Source organism: Ornithorhynchus anatinus, chromosome 7, assembly GCF_004115215.2.
Source record: "Ornithorhynchus anatinus isolate Pmale09 chromosome 7, mOrnAna1.pri.v4, whole genome shotgun sequence".
Taxonomy (NCBI): Eukaryota; Metazoa; Chordata; class Mammalia; order Monotremata; family Ornithorhynchidae; genus Ornithorhynchus; species Ornithorhynchus anatinus.
This window is the reverse complement of record NC_041734.1, coordinates 44,313,696-44,335,256: the sequence shown is the minus strand read 5'-3', so window position 1 is coordinate 44,335,256 and position 21,561 is coordinate 44,313,696. Positions and strand designations below refer to the sequence as shown.

Here is a 21,561-nt window from a genome sequence, read left to right as displayed (position 1 = left end):
ATTCAGGTGCTTGTGAAAAGACAAACAAAAGGATCTTTATTTGAAGTCTTGTTCTCATCACAAAGAAAAATGAAGAAGCAAAAGAGGGCCTCTGTCTCTCATTATGAGACTTGTCTCTTGGGCCACTTTTAGTGAGTCAGTCAATCATATTTATTGAGCACTTACTGGGTGCGGAGCACTGTACTAAATGCTTGGGAGAGTATAATATAACAATATAACAGACACATTCCCTGCCCATAATGAGCTTACTCTAAGGAAGACATAAAGGTGTTTTCTATGCAGTATCTATACAGGCCGGGGAAAAGGAAGCAATTCTTTTTTTAATTGGTTGATGTTGTGGTGCCAACAACCTCACCATTGTTCAGATTTCCATATCTGCCACTGTTTTGGGCCACAACCACTCTTTAAAAAGAATGGTGGGTTACTGGCTTTGGAACCACCTTTAAACTGCACCACAGAATATTCTACTACTTTTGGCTGGGGTAAATATGGGCTGCAGGAACACAGATAAGTAGAAGCCAAGGTCTTCCATATCCTTGTGCACCAGAAGTTGAGATTTATTGCAAATGAATTTGAAGTTGGTGACTCACAGCACCCTAATGTCAATTGATTAATTTTTCCTGACATAGTTTGATAAGTGCAACTTATTCCACAAGTAAGCACCATTACTGTCCAGGTGATAAGAGGCCCTTATTCCCTTTCTGCTGAGGCTGGAACTCCCTCAAGTTACTTGAATTTGGAAAATCATTTCACAGAAGCACCCTTGCCTAGTGGATAGACTATGACCCTGGGAGGCAGAGGACCTGGGTTTTAATCCCACCTCCACCACTTGTCTGCTGCATGACCTTAGGCAAGTTATTTAACCTCTCTGTGCCTCAGTCACCTCATCTGTTAAATGGGGATTAAGACTGTGAGCCCCATGTGGGACATGGGATGTGTCCACCTCTGATTCACTTGCATCTACCTCCATGCTTAGTACAATGCCTGGAACATACTAAGTATTTTTACAATACTGTAAAAAAGGAAGGCAAAGGAGAGGAAATTTTTGTTCCTGCCAACCCAGTTTTTGTTAAGTGCTAATACAAATATGGATAAAATTTGCATAATTTTTACAAGGCAAAAGTCTCCATCTGTAGTCTGCAAAATAACAGAGATTGACCTCCAGATAACACTATTCTCTTCTTATGAGCCTCTACTTTAACCTTCCACTGGTATTTATGGAGGAGTGCTTTCCACAGCTTTGGTAAAATACAGGATATAGAGAAATGATTTGGAGACTTCGAGGGGAAAATGCTCTGATTCAGAAAGTGCATGTGGAGAAGGACGGGTCCCGAAGGATCAAAATAACTGCCTTGACCATCAACTTGTCTTTTTGTTATGGAGGACTGGTATTATTGGCCAAATCTACACCAGGAACAAATATTCTTCACTAACAAATTCTTCAGAAAAACTTAAATTTTAGCCACAGTTCTATATAGAATAAGCCCAACTCACTCATCTCCCTATTAGGATCACCCCTGGGGAGTTTCCAGTACTCTACCAGTCCTGACTATGGGAGGTAGAGTCAAGCAGAGGCGTACCCATTCCATTCCTAGCTTGGGCAGTGGGTAGTCAGTGAAAGACAATCTGCTACAAGTCAAAACTCACCTGTGCTGGGCAGCAGCTGTATGGGAGAGAGTCAAGGGCAGAGACTTAGTTTACCACATGAAAGAAGGCCATGATAAACCACTTCTGTATTTTTACCAAGAAAAGTCTATGGATACACTACCAGAACGATTGCAGATGGAGTTGGGGCATTCTGGGAGAGATGTGTCCCTGGAGTCGCTATGGGTTGGAGATGACTTGACAGCATAAAACAAGACAAGACAACTCACTCATGCTCCTGACATGTGGGCTTTGAAGGTACAAGAACCTATTAGGTTTTCCAGGAACCTCACCTCCAAGCCCTCTCGAGGGACTTTGACATCATCAAATGCAGCTAATGGACAAAGAGAATTTCAGACTTTTGTCTCTTTCATCAAGTCTCCTCCTGCCCTCCTCCTACTGAGGCAGACACCAAAATCCAACACAGTGGTGACAAGATGCTGGGGTAGAAGGAGGCAGGGGAGCTAGCACCCTCAAACACCAACTATCAGTTGGACCAACATGTGGCCCAGGGCACAAGGAAGCACCTGCAGACTTATGTTCCCAAACTTAACTGCTGTTCTCAAGACCAAGGGAGCTAAAGAGCCCCTAAAATATACTAGTTGCCAATATCCCTTTCATTGGATTGAAAGCAAGCCTGGAGCCACAACGGCTTTTAAGCAGCAGGAAGCATCCGCTGAAATTCATTTTATTGTCTGCAAATTGCTGTGCAGTCACCTGCTGTGACTTGGCCATTATGTACTTTGACTGGTGAGACAGTCAGCCAGGATACCAAATAGTTTCGTGTCTTGACCACAATAAAAGCCACCTTTTCCTTTAGAGAATAGCCCCAACACACGCTGAACAGCCAAAAGTCCAGCCCCGAAGTGCTATTAATTTTAAATCTCTTCCTCTGGGTTCCAAAGAGAAGACTGAAGAAGAAAAAGCCAACCACCCAAAACTCAAGACTGGAGAAGAAAGAATCAACCACCCAGTACTCTGGGCCCTGCCATTCACAGGCGTATATGTTCACACCTAAGTAATGCTGCCCAGAAACACTGGCTCTTACCTCCCACAGACACTGGTCTGTTTATCGAAAGCCCAGTGTGTAGGTGTGTTTGAAATGATTTTTGGAAACTGAAATTACTTCAGAGATAATAGACTCCAAGGATGTAGGTGTAGCATACAAATAAAAAGAGAGTTCATATGAACATTTAAAATTCAGGGTAGGTGTTCTCTCAAAAACCTCCATGATTTACATAATCTGAAAACGATCTTCTTTCCTCTGGAAATTCGAAGACACAGACCCTAACATGGGTATTTGAGATTGAGTTATCGGTCGGTTCTTTTTTTACTGAGCTCTGATTCTCTTTTGAATGCAGCCTGCTATTTCAGTCTACCAAAACCTATAGGGCGAATTTACTCTGAGTCATACATTTTTTACATGTCAGAGAATTTACCTTCAAACTGCTTTTTTCATTTTACTCCAACCATTACACATTCACAGGAAGGCCTTACCAGTTTCAGGACTTTCATCTTGTCTCACCACATCTTTAAGGTGGACCAAGAAGGGCTGGCTGGTTTTATTTTAAAAGAATGCTTATCATTACTTACTTCTTACTGCGACTGTTGAAGTTGATGAGAAATGATCATAATAACTCAAAATAGAGAATCATACCAGAATAAAATGATAGGTCAAGACTAGAATTCTTCTGTTTCAGTGGATTTACTTCTATGGAAGAGCACCATCCTCTTGATGTAGTTTGGTTTTCCATTTCCAACAGAATAAATGCTAGATGGTTGACCCGGCCCTTCTCATCAGGCTGCACCAAATTCTCATCTCAGTCCAAAACAGATTCAATTTGACAGGACCAACTATTTAGCTTGGCACAGGTGAGAGGATATCTCTCTATCTTTGCAAGGATGTATCCTTCTCAAGGAAATCAAGCATTTCTTTTGCCTTTATTTGGTCCTTTTCTATTTCTTTTTTGTTGTCCTTTGAGACAAGTATGCAAAATCTTTTGAGTGAACGGTTTAGATCATGATGTAATTGTTCTCTTTTGTATTATGCTTGATCCCGCCAAATATCCAACCATATTGAACTCAACACTGTTGTGGCTGGGGTCGAAAGTGGAAATACCAAAATAGCTCGCCTTGAGGTATGTTTTTGACCCTTCCCCGGAGCAGGAAGTTTGATGTCTAAGCTGAGACATCATGATTGAGGAGGCAAACAACAAATTCACCATCAAATAATCAGGCCACTAACACAAAATAAAATGAGAGTGATTCTTCTGTAAAATGAAGGTTTGGCCTTAGATGTCCAAGTAAGTGTGAATTTTAGCAAAGACGAAAGGTGTCCAGTGAAGTCTGTACAGTTACGTTCCTGGCAAGCATTTTCCCACATGACTTTCTCAAAGTATGCAACTAGCATTTATATGTATCAAATGATGGCCCTGATGAAGATTCTTTCCTCTGGAAAGGAAGACGAGTAAGAGGGAGTTCATAGTCAGCCAAGCAAAATGATAATAGGAAGAATGAAAATGCACCAGCTTCATCTTTTACAGAATAAGAACACTGGGAGTTTTCAAGCAAATGAAACACTTCAACCAGAAAAAGAGATATCTCCTTTCCAAGATGCAATCAACGTGTAAACTTCTTGCTTAACTGAGGCAAATGCTATGGTTTTTTTATGGTATTTGTTAAATGCTTACCATGTGCCAGGCATTGTACTGAGCGCTGGGGTTGATGCCAACTAATCAGATTGGATACAGTCCATGACCCATATTGGGCTCACAGTATTAATTCTCATTTTATAATTGAGATGACTGAGGCACAGAGGAGTTAAATGACTTGTCCAAGGTCACACAGCAGACAAGTGGTCGAGTCAGCATTAGAACCCAGGTCCTTCTGCATCCCAGGCCCAGCGCTATCCACTAAAACAACAAGGTCATGCCCCTTCCAAGTTTTTTCTGTGAGCTGAAATAGCATAATAAGAATTCTCTCAAGCCTTGTGGCTTGGGACTTTAGCCTGCCCTGAGCCAATGGACTAGGTTCACAGTGGGGATTGTGGAATTTACTTTCTTGGAAATCATGCTGCCAAAGGTAACATACCAGCTGGTCCACTGATGTAAGATCAGTGTTGTGTTCATTTTTCCCCAGCACTTTGGATGAGGGAGGGAGATGCTTTTGGAAGTCAATGAGAGCCCCAGAGAATATGTGAACCTATTGGTTCTTCATTCACCTTTGAGATGAAACCCAACTCTAAAGGATCAGGATGTGGAAGCTAGTTATCATAGGACAATATTTCAGGATGAAAATGACTGACATGATAACCCCCTGAGCAGTTTTTAATAACCTGCTCTCAGCAAACATCTATATCACCTTGTGGAACAGGTGTCTCTAAATTCCATATTGTCAAGGTAAAAGAGAGAGAGAGAGAGAGGGAGAGAGAGAGAGAGAGAAGACTGAATGACTCAGTTGGTGAAACCTCAGGTCTTATCTCCGGAATGTTATTGATAATCTGAGTCTAGTGTGAGATCTTAAGTGAAATGAATTGGTGGTTTCAGTTCCGGATCTGGTGAGCAAAAAAAAAAAAATAAAAAAAATCACTCTTTGTAATTCAATGCTTGCTTGTCTGTGCTTCAGGAAGCCACACTGACTGAAGCTGAGCATGGAAACTGACTCATCTCTAGCCCTTTGAGAGATTAACCTCTCGGCCCCCAGACTGTGGGTTGGAGGGAGTGCATGATGGGTAAATTTGTCCAAGAGTCACCCAATCAGACCTGGAGAGTGGGGACCTGAAAACCTAGGTCTCCAGACCTTGCTCCCCTTTAACCTTCTGCTCCACTATCATCGATGTGGACCAAGAATCCTGAAGGAGATCTTCAGTATAAATCCTGATTTAGTCCTCTGATAATTTCTACTCTACACCTTTAGAAACTACATCTAATGGGCTCAGAAAAGAGTCCTAGGCTTTCAAGTAGTGACTGATTTCGGGGATGGGGTCTTGGGACATGTAGAAGTAGAAACAGGGGAAAGGAGGAAGGGCGAAAAGAGGAGGAAGAGCAGCAGGGGAAAGGAACTGAGAAGGTAAGAGAGTGGGGAACCTGAGAGTCTGGAAACTTCAGAACAACTGGGAGAGAGGGAGAGAGAGAAATAGAGAGTGAGTCAACCCCTAGGAATAGAATCCAGAGGCACAGTGAACAGAGGCAGAGACGGTTGAAAGATCAGGAGTTCTTACAGAGCCAGCCACAGGGAGAGGGACAGCAGAAGGAGACTGGCATGAGCAAGGATAAGATATCCAGAGGAAAAACCAGGTATTTTTGCCAGTGCAACCTGAAATAAGGCAGCACTAACATGAACAGACCTATGAGTTATATTTATTTATATACTTAGTACAGTGTATATACAGTATATATACAGTACTAACTACTTAGTTCCAGTGCCCAGCACATAGTAAGTGCTTCATAAATATCATAATTATTATATAAATAAAAGTAAACAGTAAATCTCCACTTAAATAAAATGTTTCCACTATACTCGAACAAGGGAATAAGTGCATCTGGGTGTGGAAGTGGGGGAGGAAAGAGAAGTAGAGGAGTAGTTTAGATGGGGTGAAATCCAAGGCAACTCACCCTCTTCCATTTTAGAAAGACTACAAGGAGAAAATCGGGTTTCAGAAGTTGTGCTTGGATGAAGGAAAGGAGAGGCTTAGTACAGTGCCATGAACACTGTAAACACCCAATAAATACAATCAGTTGATTGATTGAGGACTTGGGAAGCAATGAGTTGCCAGAAGAATACTCCGGACAAATGACAGCATTGTAGAGAACAAATCCATGTCAAGGAAGAAAATGGGGTTGGTGATTATTCTTTCCACCGTGCACTTGGGAAGGTAGAACATGTATGGGGGTATTTAGTTCCATGGAATCCCAAGGTAACAAGAGCAAGTCAGTTCTCTCCAGATGAGAAATCTTCAGTTTGACTCCCAAATCCTCATCCAAACCACCACAGAATTGTTTTCTCCCTGGTAAATCAGCACATCCATTGGCCAGGATCAAATAGAAAGAGAGAGTCACAATAGAAGTGCAGCCTTGGAGAAAAAAAAAAGTAGGGCAGTTAAAAAGTAGTATGTCTGCCATGGGCTTGGGAGCATGCCAGTGGCTGAAATTAATTTAGGCAGGCTCCATTCACTGGGCACCGACAAGGAGGTAAAGCAAGTTGAAGATGCCATGCCCCTGGCCACTCAGCATCTGGGAAACAGGCTCAACATTTAGAGTTCCTGATTGTGAGTTTTTTAGGTCACAATGTTCCAGGCAAAGCTCCCTGCTAGATGTACATCTCTCATGCAAGATTTAGATCACTCCTTTCAGGCAGAGCTCCACGGAAACACCACCTATGATTTCTGCATGGAGTTTGATGGGGCCCAGATAGATTGTTCCTGGGCACTTATCGCTCCCAAGACAATCACTGGGAGTGGGGAAGAGAGACAAACTGCAGCCTCCGGCCCCCACGGATGATCATTATTTCTGTTGTTGATTTAACATCGAGGGTACTGAAAGGAACGTATGAAAAATAGAGTCTCAGTTCTCAAGTAGTTTACAGACGAGGGATAGTGCTGAATAACAGAATCGAACAAACAAGGGAAATTATTGTTTTTTTGCCTTGCAAAAACCTCCATCCAATTCACTAGATCCAGGATAATAGTGGATAAAGGGCCTGGCTTCAATTCACTGCATTGTCTTTTGGAAACAATTCCACAGCTTGAAATTTCAGGGATGTCACTCCAGCTCTGCCCTTTGGGGCATTTTCTCCACAGAAATGTGTGCCCGCTTTAAAATACAAATTCATTTATTCTAAGCATCTTGCTGTGCAATTTCTCCTTTTGGAGGGAAGATTTTTAAAATGACAAATGGCACTTTAAATGCAGGGAAATGATCTCTCTAAATTGAGCCCTTCTGATTGGCTCCAGAACCCATTTCTTTTCCCCTGTTCCCTTTCTTCCTACCTCTTGCTGTTGCTTGTAAATTTCAGTCTTACACAAAACACCTCAGTAAGAAACTGGCTGTTTGAACAAGAGGAAACACACAGGGTTGAAATTTTCATTCAGAGCCAGAGTCCAGGATCTGATTTCAGTAAGCTCTCTTGGGATAACAAAATTAAAACCTATTTGTCCTTATTTGGTTCAAAACTGGAGAGAAGGAGAATGGGAGAATGGTACAACAGAGGAACTCAAAGCAAGGAAGGGGGATGTGTTTAGTTTAAACCAAAACGTCTAGACTCTGATCTAGCAGCAGAGATATAGTCCACATCAAACCAAGCGGGTTTAATTAAGGAAGGGGATTCTTAGGTAAAGCTTTGGCTGCTGACCATCCAGGAACCTTCTCTAAGTTATCTGTGGCCTAGGCCTTTGCTCAGGTGGACGAGCAGTGGGTTCATGTTTGCTGCCTGCTTCATTTTCCTTCAAGAGCTGATTTGGGAACTTTCTGTGAAACAACCTTAGACTCGATTCTAGATTGGCTCATCCAGGTGACAGTTCCAAACAGGCCAGAGATTGACTCCAGACAGAGAGGTCTTATGTGTGTAAAACTCCCATCCTCCATCCCTCTTCCTCTCCTCACTCCCCCAACCTCCATCCCTGCTCCTCCTCTCCCCACCCTCCCACCAAGGTACACATGCTTGAACCTGGAAATTTACGGGAATGTGTGGTTGAATGTGTAGCTGTGGTATTGGCAAGCCTACTTTAAACCTGCTTTGCTTGAGGGTGCTTCCCTTGGCAGGTATGATAAATGTTGCAAGCCCTGCCAAGTAGGACATAAGTACAACAAACCAATGAAAAGTCTTTATCTAAATGGCTGGCTTGGGTGAGGGACAGCAACCGTGTTGCTGGGGAAAGAGGCTCTTGGGATATTTTCCTCCCTAAAGAAATGAAAAATCAGTGTCCTGTTGGTAATGACAGGCAGGGAAACCTGGGGGACATTTCATTTGACAACACCGGCTGCATCCAGATGGGAGTTATTTAATAATGGCAGCAAAAGTGAAGCCGTTACAGGAATTTGGCAGGAATAAGTCTCTTTTCCTCTCATAAAGATTTAAATCCTTCCCCAAATCATTTGAGACAGTGAAGGAAGGCTTCTCTGACTTGATTTTGTGTAATGCACAGCCTATGTTATGTGTGAAGGCATTTAATAAAGATTATTTAATGATGATTTATGAAGTATGATGCCTCTTGCAGCTTGTCGGTAGAAACACAATGAAGAGAGCCTGCTGCAGCTCTCAAGGTTGAAATCCAGGACACCTCGTCGGAGGTGAAGAAGTAGGTAAAAAGGAAAAACCGTTTATCGAAAGAAAGAGCCTGAAAGAAGATGAGGGCATTCTTCCTTTGCCAGAACTGATTACCCATCTCTGGCCATGTCTATTAATTAGGCCAAAGCAAGGCAAAAGCAGTCTCTGCACATTGAGCCAAACTCCCCCAAAAGCCTGAGCTCCTTTCTGGCTTTAAGTGCACATGATGCACATGACTTCCGAAGGAACTGACTTCTTCCCTTCCATTAGGCTGCTCTTTATTCAGTCGCCACTTTGTTGTACAATTTAGCAATAACTTGTTAAATAACATCCAGCAACTAAATTGTACAACCCAAGCAGTAACTTACTAATTAACACCCCATGGCCTGAGTTCATGCAGCTTCCAAAGAGGCCTAATTTACCACTGGGAGTAGTTTAGGCTTCGGGAAAAATCTGGCTTATTATATTCAATTTAAAACAATAATAACGATAATAGAAATCCACACCCAAACTAAGGCTCATCCAACAACCCACCTCGAACCACCGCAAAGGCTGCAACGAGCATGGATTCTCTCCTAAAATAGGGTAAAGACTCCTTAAGATGACACAGGATTTTTTACTGAAGGGCAGGTCACCATAGGTGCTTCTTTTCTAGCTTTATGCCTGCCAGTAGAGTGGATAAGAAGCAGAGGTGGTTGGATTGGACCAAACCTGAGCCTACTGCTTTAGTTATGTCCCAAACCTGTAAGAGAACACGAACCTGGGAGTTAGAAGGGCATGGGTTCTAATTCCAGCTCCGCCACTTGTCTATACTGTGGCCTTGGGCAGGTCACTTCACTTCTCTGCACCTTAGTTACCCCATCTGCAAAATGGGGATTGAGACTGTGAGCATCACATGAAATAGGGACTGTGTCCAATGCAGTTTGCTTATAGCCACTCCAGCGCTTAGTATAGTGCATGGCACATAGTCAGTGCTTAACTAATACCACAATTATTGTTATTATTATTGTTACAATCATGGTCAAGGCCGACAAAGTGCTATCCAGATGTGATCTGCTGGAGGTCAGGGCTAGATGAAGGCTCTGGTGGGCCCAGGGTTAAGGAAGCCGAAAGTTCACACCTTCCTGCCTACCCCAGATGGCCCACGTACCCTTGCCTGTGGGAAATCGTGCTCCCACCTCTGACCCTGACAGGGCTATTTTTAGGCAAAACAACCGCTATGATGGGAGAAAGAGCACAAGTCAGGGGGTGGTGGGAGGAGAAAAGGACAAGTCCTGTTGGGTGGGTCCTCCTTGAGAACCATGGGAGTCTGGAGGGAGGATCCTTAGAGAGGTGGACCAAGGGCAATGTCTGAGGGAAGATGATTCTTTTGCCCAAAGGTTGAAGTGGCCCTGCTGGAAGTGTATATTCTCTTCATCTCATAGATGGGGAAACCAAGGTCAGGATCTAGTTGAAGACTGCAGATAAGTCCTCCCAGCTCCCAGATGGAGGTAATGTTATATAAGGCCTCTCAAGCCACTCTTTTGATATAGCTCTCCTTCAGTGAAGACCGCCTTTCCCTAAGCCAGTGTTGTCCTCATAATTGATATGGCCCATGGATTCATTGAAATAAACTTGAGTATTCTGTTTCTATAAACAGGAATACCACATGGGGAATCAAGAAGGCAGTATCCTCCTCTCATAAACATAGCATTAAGCTTCACTGAACTGTGTTCTTTTTGGGATTCCACAACTAAGCAGGATGGGAAAGACTTGGGCATAAACTAGAAGACAGAAAATGTTGCAAGTTAAAAAGATCAAACAGATTTTAGCCTGGAAAAGGCTGGAATAACTCTAAGCCCATGAAACGTTGCTATAAAGAGGTTAGTGAATTGTTTTTTTCCATCTCTACTTGAGGCTAGAACAAGAGAAAATGGACTTGATAATGCCAAGTGAGATTCAGATTAGATTTTAGGAAGATCTTCCTGAGTCTAAGAATCTCCTTGTCCTCTGAAGTGTCTCATTGCAGAGATCTGAAAAATAATAACAATAATTGTGGGATTTGCTAAGCACTTACTCTGCGCCAACCGCTGTACTAAGCACTGGAGTAGTTAAGCAGATCAGACACAGTCCCTCTCACACATGGGGCTCACAGACTAAGGGAAGATCTGACTTGAGAAAAGTCAGACTTGACTTGAAGACCTGACCTAAAGAATTGAATTGAGTAGGCAACTTATTGCTTTCAGTATTAAATGGACTCAGAGCATTCAGGAGAGTATGTGAAGCTTCCACTGAAACTACAAAGGGGATTTTTTTTTAACTGGCTGGGTAAGTTCCCTAGTTTCTTTCAAAATTGCAAAACAATCCATTGTATTTAGTCCAAGCTGTAAATTTGGACTCATAGATTTTCTCAGAAGATGGTTCGAGAAAGCAAAAAGCACTTCATCCAATTTGGCAGCCCTGGGTGCCAGGAGTTATTAATTATGTCTGTTTTAATAACAAGAGTTGGGAAGCAGTAACCTCAAAACATTCAGAGAAAACAAAATAAAATAAGATGACATTTCAGTTTAATGAAAGGAAGTGAGATGTAGCAGTGAGGACAATGGGTTGGGTATTTCTGCTCCATTTCTACCGCCAACATCTTGCACTTTAGACATATGACTTTGTGAAGTTTGCATGGTGCTTTGAGATCCTTAGTGGGGAAAAGTGTCATGTTAATTATATAATTCCCAAAATAAGGAAGTACCTTTTGACAGCCAGCAGTTGGGCCACCCAAATACTGTATATTGAAAGGATAGGGTAGCTAGTGACAAATGATATTTAAACCACAGTCTTTTGATTCTATTTTCTTAAGCAGTTCCAAAGAAGATCAACTGGAGGGACAGGAAATATAGACTGAGAGGACAAGCAGAAAAAACAAGAATGAGGAAATAATTGATAACAGATTGCTAACATAAACTGGATGTATTCAAATATGTAAACCCTGATGGATAGCACCCTAGGGTTCTTAAGGAATTAGGGAATATCACTGCAGAACCAAAAGCTATCACTGTTGAAAACTCAAAGAGATTTGATGGTTCTCAAGACTGGAACAGGGTGAATGAGAGGAAATGGAATGTCTGGAAAACCTATTGGCCCATCATCTTCCTTCAGTAGAAAAATGTTGGAACCGGAACAAAGCACCCAAAAAAATCAATTTGAGAATACCTAGAAGCAATCATCACAGCTTTGTAAAGAACCAATCTATCAGACTAAAAGAATCTCCCTCTATTAAAAGGTTATACAAGCCTCATTGCTCAGAGGAAAGCAACAGGTAAAAATCTATCTTTATTCCCCTGGGCTTTTGACCATGCTCCCTTGCTATATTTATCAAAGAAAGAAAAAATACGGTCACTTGGGGCCAGAAGTTGGAGATTGAGGTTAGAATTCCCTTGATGGAGGAGTCACTGAAGCTGAGAATTGCAAGTCCCTTTTGGCTTCTGAGGAGGAGAGAGCCTCCCATACAACAAATGAGGTACCTATAATCTAGCTGTCTAATTTCAAAGATGACACTATTGATGGTAAAATACTATCCACGGGTGTGAGTGTGGCTGAAAAGAGAGTGATGAAAAGCATCACTCTGCTCACTTTTGGCATTTTTTGCACTACTGGGTTTTGCCACATACAGGATCAGTCTCTGGTTTCGAGCATGCTGCATGATAACCTTTCCTTGGCAAAATCTCTGTTCTCCAGCCAGATACTGCCCACCAGACTGCGCAATCCATTGTAGTGGTCCTCTAGTAGTCCACTACTTCATTCATTCATTCAATCATATTTATTGAGCATTTGCAGTGTGCAGAGCACTGTACTAGTCATTTAGGGGAGTACTGTATAATAATAATAATAATAATAATAATTCTGGTATTTGTTAAGCACTATGAGCCAGGCACTGTACTAAGCTCTGGAGTGGGTACAAACAAATTTTGTTGGACACAGTCCCTGTTCCACATGGGGCTCACAGTCTCATTCCCCATTTTACAGATGAGGTAAATGAGGAACAGAGAAGTAAAATGACTTGTCCAAGGTCACACAGCAGACAAGTAGCAGAGTCTGGATTGGAACCCACAACCTCTGACTCCCAGAACCGTGCTCTATCTATCCACCACACCATGCTGTTTCACACAGTATAGCAAATAAACAGACACATTCTCTGCCCTTGATGAGCTTGATGAATCTAGAGGAGGAGACAGACAATATAAATAAACCCATTACAGATATGTACATAAGTCCTGTGCATTGTTCAAGACTGCTTCACTATATCATTAAATCTTTTACTATGTCATCCTGCCTTGCAAGTGGGCCCTTTCAGTTCATTTTACCGCAGCTGCTTAAGTACCCTTTATTATCCATTATTCTCACATCTCCTACCCCTTAGAGCTCTGTGAGCACTGTTTCAATGCTGGCGAGTTAATGGCATTCCAGGACCCCTCTGTGGGTAATCTTGTCCTGCAATTTTGTGTGGAGTATAGTTCAAAAGTGGTACTGGTGAAATGGCTCCCGAAGCTGGCTGTGTTTTTTCCAGTAGGTCCAGGTTTCACAGCCATTAGACAAGGCTGGACACCACACAGCGTGGGTAGACCTTCAATCTGATATGGAGGTTGGCAGTCTGGGAGTCAGGGGATCTGGGTTCTGATCCCGGCTCTGTCACTTGCCTGCAGTGTGACCTTGAACAATTCACTTAACTTCTCTGTGCCTCAGTTTCATCATCTATAAAATGGGGATTACATTCCTATTCTTCCTCACCCTTAGAGTATTAGCCCCATATAGGGAAGAGATTATGTCTGACTTGATCATATGCCTATCTCAGTGCTTAGCACTTAAGAAGCACATTAAAATACTATCATCATCATCATCATCATGTCCCAGTGTTTTCACTTTCTATTTTGTAGTCTATTGAGAGCCATGGTGGCTTTACTGATTCTGTTTCCAACTCTTTGTCTAATTAAGCACCTTTGGACAGTGTATTAATTACACCCATTCCCTTGGAGAACTCATTTGCTCCCATAGCTTCAACTACCACCTCTACGAAGATGTTTTCCAAATCTACATCTCCAACGCTGATCTCTTTCACTTTCTACAGTCTCACATTTCCTCCTGCCTTCACAACATGTCTACTTGAATATTCTTCCATCACCTCAAACTTAACATGTCCAAAACAGAGCTTCCCACCCAAACCCTGTCCTCCTCCTGAATTTTCCATCATTGTAGATAGCACCACCACGTTTCCTGTCTCACAAGCCTGTAACCTTGGCATTATCCTTCGACTCACCTCTCTCATTCAACCCACGTATTCAATCTACCACTAAATCAACTAAATAAGTTTTAGCACTTTTAGCACTTTTCCTATCCCACCTTGATTACTTTATCAGCCTCCTTGCAGACCTCTCTATCTTCTGTCTATTCCCACTACAGTCCATACTTTACTCTGCTGCCCAGATAATTTTTCTACGAAAACATTCAGTCCATGTTTCCTCACTCCTCAAGTACCACCAGTGATTACCCTTCTCCATCTGCATCAAACAGAAACTTTTCACCATCAGCTTTAAAGCACTCAATCACCTTGCGCCCCCCCCCCCCTTTACCTCACCTTGCTGCTCTCAGTACAACCCAGATCTCACACTTCACTCCTCTAATGCCAACCTACTCAATGTACCTGATCTCATCTATCTTGCCACCAGCCTCTCCTCACCCATATCCTGCGTCTGGCCTGGGACAGCCTCCCTCGTCATATCCAAGAGAAAATTACTCTCTCCACCTTTAAAGTCTTATTGAAGGCACATCTCCAAGAAGCCTTCCCTGACTACTCCTTCATTTCCTCTTCTCCCACTCATGTCTGTGTCACCCTGATTCACTCCCTTTATTCACCACCCCCTCACAGCCTCCCAAGACTTATGTTCATATTCATAATTTGTTTCTTTATATTAATGCCTTTCTCCCTCTCTAGACTATAAGCTTATTGTGGGCAAGGATAGTTTCTGTTATATTATTATATTGTTCTCTCCCAAACACTTAGTACAGTGCTCTGCTCACAGTAAGGCTCAATAAATATGATTGATTGATTGATTGATTGATTGATTGATTGATTCAGTAGCTTCTTTAAGTCCTGGGGGTTGGTTGTGCTATGTTATGGTCAGTCCTTAGTGAAAGCTGTTCAAAGCATCCAACACTGAAGGCTGGTAGAAATTTGAGGGAAAGGAAGGAGAAATTACATTCCCCAGGAAACAAAGGGACTGATTAATGACCTTTTTGCACAAAGTAGGGGGTGGATGGAGCCAATCTCCTGAATTCTCTTGCTAAGCGGAGAAAGATCTGGAACAATTTCCTTTCTCTCCAGATGCTAATCAGTGAGGAGGTTTCTTCTTCTACTTTTTCAGAGTTAGTTCCATATGGGTAAATGTATATCCTCTTATTAAGCTGATGGTAAGGTTAGCTGGAGAACTAGGGGTCTGATGATCTACTTCAGTTTTTTTATGAAGTAAATCTTCATTTGTGGTTTTAAATTTCTAATGGAATTTACTTGATTTATTTTCAATTGTCTCCTCAATTAAAATATTACTTGTGCATAGATATGCATAATCAGAGTCTTATAGCTCTTTCAAATACTTAGGTAATGTTCCCTTTTGGAACTTTGACCAGATTCCACAGCTCTTTTATTCCTTCTGAAGGCTTAGTTTGACAAAGGGTAAATTATACTTCTCATGCTATGTATTTTAGCAAGGCACCTCTTACCTAACAATCGACTGTCAGCGAAATCCTTTGCTTAGATGTATGGTTCCCAGGTGTAGGCTTGTACATAACTTTCATTTTCTTCACACTTATTTCCAGTCCATAGCATTGTGCTGAATCTGCAAAGTGTTTCATAATCACTTGCATGCCCTCTTATGTGTATGTGCTTATAGAGTAGTCATCTGAATAAAGTAGTTCCCAAACCACTTCTTAAAGACACCTGAAGATGTCTGTTAAGCTGAAGCTTGCAGATCTGTCATTGCATCTTTAAGCATGGCAACAAAGAATAGGTAGAGTAGGACTGGGACTGCCACACAGTTCTGCTTCACTCCAATGATGAGACAGTGAACCTTCAGCTCTTAGGCTGTCAACCATTCCATTCTGAAGAAGCCTGAGGATCTTGGTGAGTTGCTCAGCCCAGCTGGGTTTACATAGACCTGGCCTTTTATATCAAATATTGGCCATACATGGTGGCAGAAAGGAAGTTAGGAGTCTGGGTACACAAGCTAAAGTGAGTCAGAACTGTAGTACTGAAGGCAAGTATGATCTTGAACTATGTCATCAGGAGTAAAGCGTGAGCAACTATACCTCTACATTGGCCAAGATTTTACTAGATTATTGGATTTTGTTCTGGATTTCACAATCTGAGACATCAAGGATACGGAGAGGACCCAAACAAGATCAACAGAAATAATTAAAGGATTGTAAAATTGAATATTGGAAGAAAGATGGAAGGGTGGATAATTTAGTCAACCAATAATCAATAAATGGTAATTATTGAATGATTACACTTGAAGAATGTTAAATGCTTGGAAGAATACAATAAAGTAGACACAATCTCTGCCCTCTAGGAGCTTGACCTCTAGTGTGAGGGGAAAAGGAGAAGAGACATTAAAATATATTACTTGTAAGAGAAACAACCAATCATAAAGATTTATTCAAAAGGGCTTTGGGAGCTGCAAGTGGGTTAAATCCCATAAATTCTTAGGGGGTAAATTACCTCTCCCCATCTTCAAAACCCTACTAATATCACATCTCCTCCAAGAAGTCTTCTCAGATGAGCCTCTCATCTCCCCACAGTATTGCATGACCACCGACCCCCCCACCAACACACACACACACACACACACATACACACACACACACACACACATTTCTCCATCACTTGGATCTATACCCTTTAATATATTCACCTTACCTCCACCCCTACAACAGATCTGTACATATCTCTTTACTCTGCCTCTTTCCTAAGGTGTAATTTATTTTAATGTCTGCCTCCCCCACTAGACTGTAAGACAGAGAGCACACCTATTTTGTGCTATACCTTCCCAAGCACTTAGTACAGTGCTCAGAACAAAGTAAAGGCTCAATAAATAGCAGTGATTGATTGTAAGGACTGAAGTGCATGGATATACCTATAAATTGTACATTCCAAATTTTTGATATTCACTTCTGTCTCCCCTTCTTTCTGTGGGCAGGGAATGTGCCTACCAACTCTGTGGTATTGAGCTCTCCCAAGTGCTTAGAATAGTGTTCTGCACACAGTATGTGCTTAATATCATATTGATGATGATGAGGTTTAGCAGTGTTGCCTAGTAGATAGAGCATGAGCCTGGGAGTCAGAAGGACCTGGGTTCCAATCCCGGCTCTACCACTTGTTTGCTGTGTGACCTTGGGCAAGTCACAACTTCTCTCAGCCTCATTTTTTCTCACTGTAAAATAGGGATTAAGATTGTGAGGCAGTTGTTGGGTAGGGATTGTCTCTGTTGCCAAATTGTACTTTCCAAGTGCTTAGTACAGTGCTCTGCACACAGTAAGCACTCAATAAATACGACTGAATGAATAAAATGAATGACAGGAACTGTGTCCAACCTCATTAGCTTGTATCTACACCTCCTCTTAGTATAGTGCCTGGCATATAGTAAGCACTTAACAAATACCACAATTATTATTGTTATTATTATCATTAATATTATTATTATGTAGAAGGGAAGGGAATAGAGTATGAAATGAGAGATTAATCAGGAAAACCTCCAGAGATGTGATTTTAGTAGGACTTTGAACACAGGAGGAATAGTGATCTGTAAGATGTGAAGCAGGAGGATGCTTTATACAGAAAGAAGACACATGAGCAAAGTTCAACAATGGGAAAGATAAGATCGAGGCACTGTTAGTAGGTTGGTATTAGTGAAGTGAAGTGTTCCAGCTGGGTTGCAGTAGGTGAGAAGTGTGGATAAGCATGGAGGAGAGAGCTGATTGATGCCTTAGAGCCGATGGTCAGGAATTTTTTCTCGATGGATGTGCAATCGTGGTATTCATTCATTCATTCAATAGTATTTATTGAGTCCTTACTATGTGCAGAGCACTGTACTAAGCGCTTGGAATGTACAAGTCGGCAACAGATAGAGACAGTCCCTGCCCTTTGATGGGCTTACAGTCTAATTGGGGGAGACAGGCAGACAAGAACAATGGCAATAAATAGAGTCTAGGGGAAGAACATCTCATAAAAACAATGGCTACTAAATAGAATCAGGGTGATGTACATCTCTAACAAAATAAACAAAATAAATAGGGTGATAAAGATATATACAGTCGAGCGGATGAGTACAGTGCTGAGGGGGTGGGACGGGAGAGGGAGAGGAGGAGAGGGAAAGGGGGAGAAGAGGGTTTAGCTGCAGAGAGGTGAAGGGGGTAGAGGGAGCAGAGGGAAAAAGGGGGGGCTCAGTCTGGGAAGGCCTCTTGGAGGAGGTGAGTTTTAAGTAGGGATTTGAAGAGGGGAAGAGAATTAGATTGTCTGAGGTGAGGAGGGAGGGCATTCCAGTACCGCAGGAGGACGTGGCCCAGGGGTCGACAGCGGGATAGGTGAGACCAAGGGACAGTGAGGAGGTGGGCGGCAGAGGAGCGGAGCATGCGGGGTGGGCAGTAGAAAGAGAGAAGGGAGGAGAGGTAGGAAGGGGTAAGGTGATGGAGAGCCTTGAAGCCTAGAGTGAGGAGTTTTTGTTTGGCGTGGAGGTTGATAGGCAACCACTGGAGATTTTAGCTTGAAGAATAGACAGATATGAAGAGACATGGGACCTACAATTCTCTACCGCCAGTGAGAGAGAACAAAGTAAATTCAGAAACCTAGCAGTTTTAAAATTAGGTGAGTGGAGAAGGACAGAGCTGACAATATTCCCAGACTGCAGCTGTCAATCAGACTGAACCCTGAGCCAATCAAGAGGCATGCTTGAGGAAGCAATCTCATGATGAAAATATCCCAACTCCATGACTGAGAAGCAGCGTGGCTTAATGGAAAGAGTACCGGCTTGGGAGTCAGAGGATAATGATTCTAACCCCAGCTACGCCACTGATCAACTGTGAGATTTAGAGCAAGTCACTTCACTGTGTGACTTAGAGCAAGTCACTTCACTTCTATGTGCCTGAGTTACCTCATCTGTAAAATGGGGATTAAGACTGTGAGCCCCACGTGGGACGACCTAATTACCTTGTATCTACCCCAGCGCTTAGACTAGTGCTCGGCACATAGTAAGTGCTTAACAAATGCCATCATCATCCGGACTACAACCTATCACTTCTGAACTGTTTCATGATTAAGCTTAGATACTAACATCAGGCCCCTTAAAATGAGTGGGCTAATGAGTCAGAGAGTGCTAATGTACTTGGGATACAGTCCCCATATAGACCCAGCCACTAAAAATTGGATCAGACCCCTGAACATTTTGCCTCAGATCAATCAAGAAGTGAGTGAAGGATCTGGGGACCAGATTCGTAGAGCTGATGACCATGAAAGCCAAGCCATATTTACAACTGTCAAATAGAAGGGTAGCAAGATTTAGGGCTCTGCTAATCAGCCAGAGACTTGTGAGGTATGGGTTTCAATCCTGAATCATCCTTTGGGCCTATACTAGTGAATTATCTGCATAAATTTGGGATTTCAGGTTAAAAGAAAAAACTTATGTAAAAGTATATTAATGAATTTTAAATCAATAAGGATATTCCTGAGCATAGACCAGACCAACAAAAGACACTAGGCTACCTCTGTTGCCTCAGTTTCCTCTGCAAAAGTGAGAGGAGTTTGGACAGGCCTGCCATCCCTCAGTGGTTGCTGTGAGGTGCAGATAATAAAAGTGATGGCAACCCAAAATGCAAATGCAAGTTCTGCTAAATAGAATTAGCAAAGCTGAGGCCACACGTGAAATGCTTTGGCGGTCTTAACCAAATTAGACGGTGGAAAGGAGGTGGGGTGACTTTACAACCTCATTTGGCTGACTTGGCGATTTCTTCTCAAGAGAGGTCTAGTCTGAGTCTGAAATAGCAATAACTCATGCTTTTTTTTTTTTTGAAAAACGTTCTGCACGGTCCTGGCCCAGGTGGGGGAGGGGGAGGGCAAGGAGCGGAGGTTAATTTGCAGCCTAGCTTGTGCACCTGGGACAATAGCCTCTACAGCTCACTTTCCCACAGCCACCAAAATTAGCCAAATTTGAAAAACAAAATGCAAATGTTCTTATAGAAAAAGAAAAAAATTAATTAACAACCACAGAATTTCATCATGCACCTGGTTTGGTCACTTTCATTTTATAACTATTTGATTTGCCTCGGCCTGCAGTTTCACAGCATAAGCAGAAAGAAGCCTTGTTTATCTGAAAGAGCGAGAGCTCGGGTTATTCATTCAGAGCCCTGCTCTCATCACCCACATCTGCCTTGTGGTGACAAGCCACAGCACACCAGAAGGTGTTATTTTGAAATTGTCCCTCAAGGGACTGAGTTCAGCCTGAGGAGTTAAGATGCTCACCCATCTCTAATGCCCTCCTTGGTTCTCAGTTTTTTGGGGTGCATAAGGCAGACAATGCTGCTTCCCACCCACCCCCCCCCCGGGAACATCAAGCAGTTAATCAGCCAATGTTCCATCAATCAATCAGTGGTTGATTTATTGAGTGCATACTATGTGCAGAGTCCTATACCAAGTGTTTGGGAGAGTAGAATACAGCAGAATTAGCTGTCACATTCCCTACCCATAAGGGTTCTACTCTGGCACTCCGTCACAGCTACATCTCATCAGGTCAGGGAGGAAAGGTAGACGATGCAGCTTCCTGCTCACCCTCCTGGAGACATCGAGCAGATAATCAGCTAATGTTCTATCACTCTATAAGTAGTATTTATTGAGCATTTAGTACATGCAGAGCACTTAGCGCTGTACTAAGCTCGTGGAAGAGTACAGTACAAAATAATTAGCCAACACATTCCCTGCCCATAAAGGTTCTACTCTTAGGACCCCCTCAAAACTATATCTCATCAGATCATGGAGGAAATTTGTACTGCCTCAGATTGGAAAGCTCTAAAATGCCCCAACTGTTCTGGGGTCCATCACTCCTTCCCTTCATTAAAATCTGAAGTCCCCAGAGACTTCATTAATCCCGAGTCTTCATCAACCCAAGAGAAGGAAGTCAGACTAGAGAACTTTCCAAGTATATCTCTGTAAGAGGGAGCCAAACTTCCCTCACCAATGGAGTTTGCTCTTCGTCCATTCCAGGAGACCAAAGAGTCCTTTTGCTGCATGCCCCATTTCAGTCATACCAGAATTTTGCACTTGAATGCTTAACTGTGATGATTAGATACCTTACATTAGCTACTGATTGGACCCCAACATTAAAACAAGCAAAACAGGCTCTTCAAATGATGTGAATCCATCTCAGACCTTGTGTGAACTGAGCATCACTCCACACTTATTGAAGCAGCATGGCTCAGTGGAAAGAGCATGGGCTTGGGAGCCAGAGGTCATGGGTTCTAATGCCAGCTCTGCCACTTGTCAGCTGTGTGGGTTTGGGCAAGTCACTAACTTTTCTGTGCCTCAGTTACCTCATCTGTAAAATGGAGATTAAGACTGTGAGCCCCATGGGGGACAACCTGATC

The 21,561-nt window shown here is 42.5% G+C and overlaps 1 non-coding gene across 1 annotated transcript; it reads left to right on the top strand.

Moving 5' to 3' along the window:
* Positions 1-1,499: 1,499 nt before the first annotated feature.
* Positions 1,500-1,637, top strand: LOC114813617. Its single transcript, XR_003761334.1, has one exon. It is a non-coding gene; the product is annotated as a small nucleolar RNA SNORA7 (small nucleolar RNA).
* The last annotated feature ends 19,924 nt before the right edge of the window (positions 1,638-21,561 follow it).